Source organism: Triticum dicoccoides, chromosome 3B (genome assembly GCF_002162155.2).
Source record: "Triticum dicoccoides isolate Atlit2015 ecotype Zavitan chromosome 3B, WEW_v2.0, whole genome shotgun sequence".
NCBI lineage: Eukaryota > Viridiplantae > Streptophyta > Magnoliopsida > Poales > Poaceae > Triticum > Triticum dicoccoides.
Window position 1 is genome coordinate 810,840,994 of NC_041385.1, and position 6,637 is coordinate 810,847,630.

Here is a 6,637-nt window from a genome sequence, read left to right on the forward strand (position 1 = left end):
CTAATGAGTTCCTTGGTGCACGGTCGGACTGAATTAGAAAGATGGAAACACAAAATCAAGTAAGTTGCTGACATTACTCTAAAGAAAAAGTCTGCCATCATATACAATGTCATCCTCTGTTGCTCCCGGGAGTCCTATCTTGCCGCTATAGCTTGATATATGAACACTCCTTTATGCAGTAGTTTGCGAGACCGATATGTGCTTTTTTGCTCATGATTTTCTAGAACATTTTATCTTAAAAGCTGAAAATGTTTGCACGTACGTGTAATGACATGTACTCATACCTGCTTATACATGACCTAGCTGACCATTGTATTGTTCATTTTTTGACTGTTGCACTGATCATTGTTCTGATTAATATCGAATTCTAATAAATATGGGCGACGTATTTGTACTATTTGGGCAAACCTCTCTCACTAACCTTATTTTAGTTCGACATTTTAGATTCAGGTTGATATTTCAATATGCTCGTTCCTATAAAAAAATCTCAGAATTCGGCTCACTTGATTGATTTATGTGGAACCTGTATCAATTCCAAATTGCTAATTTCTAGTTTCATACCAATTCCATAAATTTGGACAAATAAGTATTTTTTTAGGGAAAGGACAAAGAAGTGCTAGACATGGAGATAGTAAAAATTCAGTGCTAGGGAATAATAAGAGTGAGGGGTGTAAATTAAACAATACACACACCTGACATGAATGATAGTTCATGTATCTAGATATAATACTATCCATGCCAATAAAATAAATGTGATACCTAGGTGTTTTTTTATGATGGTGTACGTCCAGACATAGTTAAGTTATAAAAGTTTATAGGCTTGTCAAGACATCATATATACACGGCTATTTGTTTCACAGTGCTGATGTTGAGATGTTAAAAAGTTGTATAGACTATGTTGTATTATACTGAAATAGGTGTGTTAAAAAAACATGTACATATTATGTTCCAGTACAAACCTAGATATTCGAAATAAAAAAATAAAAAGTAGGTACACCTAGCTAGCTGTGGCTGTGATCGATCTTGTTTCTGATTGCAAGGCAAGTCTTCTATCCATCTTATACCATCTCATAAAATATACGTACCTAGCTAGCTCTTGCTTTGATCGATTTTGTTGATGCTGATTGCAAGGCAAGCCTTCCATCTATCCTCTACCTATCTCCATGCTGATCGGGATGCATGCATGAGGTGAGTTTGAAGCATGAAGTTGTGGACGCGTGGAGGGCATCTAGGTGTACTTAGCAGCGGCGGCGGCGGCGGCGGCGGCGGCTGCTACTTGCATGAGGATGTCGGCGGCAGCCGAATGCCAGAGGTAACTCTGATACGCGGTGCAACCCGAGGCTGCCGTTGTGCATGCATAGACTAAGTCAAAGCGTGGCCGTGTGTATGGTGGCGCCCCAGGACATGCATGGGAGTTGCGAGGCTGTGTCGACGACGGCCGGCGAGGATATGGATTGGGAGTGTTCTGGGCTTTGCCGGCCAATCACGAATCTGTTTTTTTTCCTTGCTGTTATTTTCCATGGAAGAGTCCGTGTATGTTTTTCTTTCCTTCTTCGCTTGGAAGAGTCCGAGTATGCATGGCATTGGGTGGCCGGTCATACTTATTGCTGGATGCAATATCCGCTTTTTGTTATGCTTGAAAAATTATTTTTGTACGTGTCACGTTCAATTGTTCCTACCTAACAATATTTGTATGTTACGTTTAGATCTTTAATCCCAGCCCTTGATATCTAAAATTAGTGGTCAAGATAATTTAATCTGTATGGATGAACATAAAGGCTTGTTTGCCTCCTGTTTTAATTATATAATAGATAGTACACCAAGTTCTTATATAAAGCCCGTCAGAGCTCTTCACATATATGTTTCATGGGAGCATAACCATGAATCCTATTTTATGGTATAAGTGATTCTCCCCCATCTCATCACTCGTTTGTCCCTTTTCTATCTCTACAATTCTTTCGGTCTCTCTAGTTACCATCTCCGTCAAGGTTAGTGTAAGAAGTGGAGATGTTCTCTATGGTGCTTTCGATTGATGACTCGTTTTCTGAGTCGGTTAGGTGCATAGGTTCGGTATGATCTAGCTGACCTTGATGACCACAAGTATATGGGATCAATCGTAGTCCATTCGATAAGTAAGAGTGTTGAACCCAACAGGGAGCGGAAGGAATTGATAGGCAGGTTTCAGCCAGGCTTCACTTCAACTGTTGTAAGATAGTTTTCATACTTATTTGATCGCAAGATAAAAACTTACAAGGTAAAAAGTAAACATAGTAACAAAGTGCGGCAAGTGACCCCATCCTAAATTGTGCTAAGGACAAGCTAGTGGTGTTTCTTATAGTGGCTAAGCGCTCTTGAGGACATACGAAAATATTGCCAAGTTACTTTCACCGTGATTCATTAAATTAACATTGATTGTGTTGATAAGTGTTATGTGGGTGAACTCGAGCTAAGGTGTTGTCCTAACTTTAACAATAACCTACTTATGATTATACTCTCCACGCAAGCATCCACAACTATAATAGAAGTACTCCCTCTGTCCTTTAAATACGGTACATCCAACTTTGTTGGAAAGTAAAAAGAAATGTTTGACCATATTTATACAATAATACACCAACATTTACGCCATCAAATTATTAGCATTAGATGCATTGTAAAGTATATTTTCATCATATACATATTTGTATTCACAACCATTTATTTATTGTGCACAAACTCGACCAAACTTTGAGATAGTCTGACCCTCCAAAAAAGTTGGAAGTACACACTTTCAAGGGCGAGGGAGTAATTAAGATAAATCTAACCATAGCATTAAACAATTGGATTCATAATAGCCCCTTACAGAATAATTCACAATCTAGGGTTTGAGTCTCTATCACCCCCACAACCCATCATCTACAAACTGATTCATCAATGCCTTCCAATATGCCCAAAGATGGTGAATGTTCATGTAGTCGACGTTCACATAACACCAGTAGAGGAAGAACAACAAAGTATAATATCGAAACATGAACGGGAATTAACTTCACATGATTACTAGTAACAAGACTTCTCGCATGTCCTCAAGAACTAATGGGACTACTCACAACTCATCAAATTGATCATGATCAGTGGGGTATAAATATAGGATTAAAAATCTGAACATCACAATCTTCCACCAATAAAACCATAAGAATAAACTACAAGATATAATCAACATCTAGAAGCACTACTAGTCTAAGGTTTTATACAATGATTGAACACAAGAGAAGAACTAGGGGTTTGGAGATGAGATGCTGTTGATGAATAGATGATCCCCAAGATGAACAGAGTGTTGGTGATGATGAAGGGTTAGATTCCGCCTTCCGGAGGGATGTTTCCCAGGCACAATCCCCCCCCCCCATGAGAGAAAAAGTGATCCCCAAGTTTCGTGTCACATATTTTTATGATTTATTCTAGGGAAAATGTGATTTTGTAGCCAAAGGACGTCGAGAGAGAAGCTACCATGGGCCCACATGGCCACTCGACACGCCCTAGGGCGGCACGCCACCAGGACGTGTGGAGCCCTAGCGGGTCCCCTCTGGCCCATTTTTGCTCCATAATTCATCATATATTCTGAAACAATTCTCCAAAAATTATGCTTCATTTTGAGCACTGGGGAATTGATTTCTCTTCTGTTGCATTTTCAGGTCATACTTCCAGCAGTTCGGCAATGACCCTCTCTTTGTATTCCTTGCATTTTAAGAGAGATAAGGCATTATAATTGCACCATATTATTTATCATTTAAATAGGACAAATTATACTAGGAAATAGTGATGCAAAATGGATGTATCAACTCTCCCGAGCTCAGACTCTGCTTGTCCCCAAGCGAATAACAAGCTTAGTAAACATGACCACAAGTTTGTGAGAGAGGTGTCGATAATAACAAATATGGACATCACAAATCATATTCACTAACATCATAAACAAAAACTCTTCCTCATAAAAATTCTCATGATCAAGTAGCAATCCATTCACATGTTAATGTGTAGAAAATAAATTCTCTTGAAATCCAACAAACTATGTTCTCAGTTGAGAAACAATTACAATTCATATTATTTCTTCAGAACAGTCTATTTAAGAGCTTTTGTTTAGAAAACTTCAGGTGCTAAACTATCATATAGTCTTCTAATGATTGTTTACACTCAGGAGCGAATTTTTAGAACAAGCTGTTTCAATCAAACACAAAGGAAGATAGGAGTTTAATGATGCATAACCCAACTTACTTACCATAGAGATAATTGTCAACAGTAATAACTCATGATCATATATATTCAACTAGATATATGTGTGTGGATCTTTCCCTAACATACTACAGTGTTTGCCAATGGAGAAGATTTGATTTTGGAATAAGAGAAGTTGACTCAAACATAAAAATAAAGTTGATGGAAAAGGTAAAAAGAAAGGCCCTTAATAGAGGCAAGTAGAGGATTTCATGCACTTTTGAGTTGGATGTGTGATTTTTTAATCAAAATGAACCTCAATTTAACATTGCCCCTTGTGATAGTAAGCAACATTTAGCATTATGTTGCTTTTATTACTTTATCATCACAAGTTCTTACAAAGCTTATTTCCCTTCCAATAAAAGATCATACATACTTGAAGGCAATTTTTGTTGCTTGCACCAATGAAAGCTTACTTCAAGGATCTTACTCAATCTATAGGTAGTTATACTGGACTATTAGGGAAGAAACTGGGTTTTGGGTTTTCGGATGCACAAGTGCTACTCCCACTTAGTGTGGAAGTATTTTGCTAGCTGCGACTATAAAAAATATCATATGTTGGAGGATCCATGATAATATAACTTCTATGCAAATATACATAAATATAACTCATCGATTGTCTTTCTTGTCCAATGGTACATCTCCAACGTATCTATAATTTTTGATTGTTTCATACTATTATATTACCAATCTTAGATACTTTAATGCAATTATATATCTTTTTTGGACTAACCTATTAACTCAGTGCCTAGTTCCAGTTGCTTTTTTTTGCTTTTTTGGATTTTTAGGAAATCAGTATGAAACAAAGTCCAAACACGATGAAACTTTACGGTGGTTTTTTCTGGACCAGAAGGGACCCGTGAACGTCTAGGAGGAGGCCAGAAGATCTAGGGGAGAGTGACGAGCTCACCGGTGCGCCCCATGGGGGCGCCACCTAAGCTCGTGGGTCCCATGCAGCTCTGTTTGATCTAATTCCAACTCCATAAATTCACAAATATTCCAAGCCAATAGAGAGACACATGATTTCCGCTGCCATAAATTTCTGTTTTTCCGCGATCCCATCTAGAGGCCTTTTTCGATACACTGTTGGAGGTGGAATCGATCACGGAGGGCTTCTACATCATCCTTGCTGCACCTCCAATGATGTGCGAGTAGTATATTTGCATGTGAGGGTTCACAATCACAAAATATGTCCAAGATATGTTCAAGATAGTATATTTTCATGTGAAATTTGTCTTTCTTGTACTAATCATTCATTAATTGTTCAAATGACCAATGTTGTATTTGTTAAATTTCAATAGATTTTACTTCCTAAACCCATTGTGAAGACACTAAATCCCATTAGATCAGCATATGAAATTGAATTGCATTGCTAGGATACACAAATAAAGGAAAAGCAAACAAAATACTCATGCTATTCTTTATTATAGATACTCTCAGCATCGGATAAAACTAAAATACGAAGGAACAATAGGGCACATTGCAATCTATTTCATACTACAAATTTTACTAAACAATGATAATAGATAATAGTAATGATAAAGGTTGTGATACCCAAAGCTTCAAACAATCTAAGGGTGGCGCCGATACCCAACTACTCAAGTTACCATCTATGGTGATGGTGGTGCTGATGGAACATGCTTGTCATCCTTCTTCCAAGGCATAGATTCTTCATCAAGATAAGAAGAGGTGGAGTCCGAGATCTTGAAATTTGTAGCCAAACCCATAATCTTGAACTTGGTTTCATACTCATAGTTTTGATTATGCGGATCATAAATTTGAGCTTGGAGATCTTCAACTTTGACGTGGAGGCGATCAATTGCCTCCCGTGTCTTGGTACTCTCCCACTTCTGTTCATGGAGTAATTCTGTTATCATGGTGTGGTTTGCATCTAGTCAACCCTCCACCATCCTCTGGCATTTGAAGAGTTCTTGATCCACGTCCCTAAGCCTAGCCTTATTGTCTCCCTCCTTCTTGGGCCCTTCAAGATCACTGATGTGCAACACCCCATCCACATACTCCAAGGTTTTGGGATTCATCATAACCCTAGGGAGATAAGTGTTGATGACTTCTCAAAGAACTGATCCTTGGAGGAGCTTAACGATGACATAGCCATCTAGCTCTGAAAACCCTGACAGAAATAAGATTGTAACAAAAGCAGCAGGAAAACTACTCATACATATATCAAAACATTTGGGGGAATTTATAGGAATTTTTTCTATGCAAGACAAGCATACGGGAAAGAGACGAAGTCAGGAAGGTGTACGGGGGCCGCACACAGTCAAACAGCATGCCCTAGGGGGCGCCACCAAGGCGCGTGGGCCCGTGGTGCATCCTAGGCTCCTTCTTTTCCCCCAAACATATTAAATATTCCAAAACTGACAGATATATTAGTATT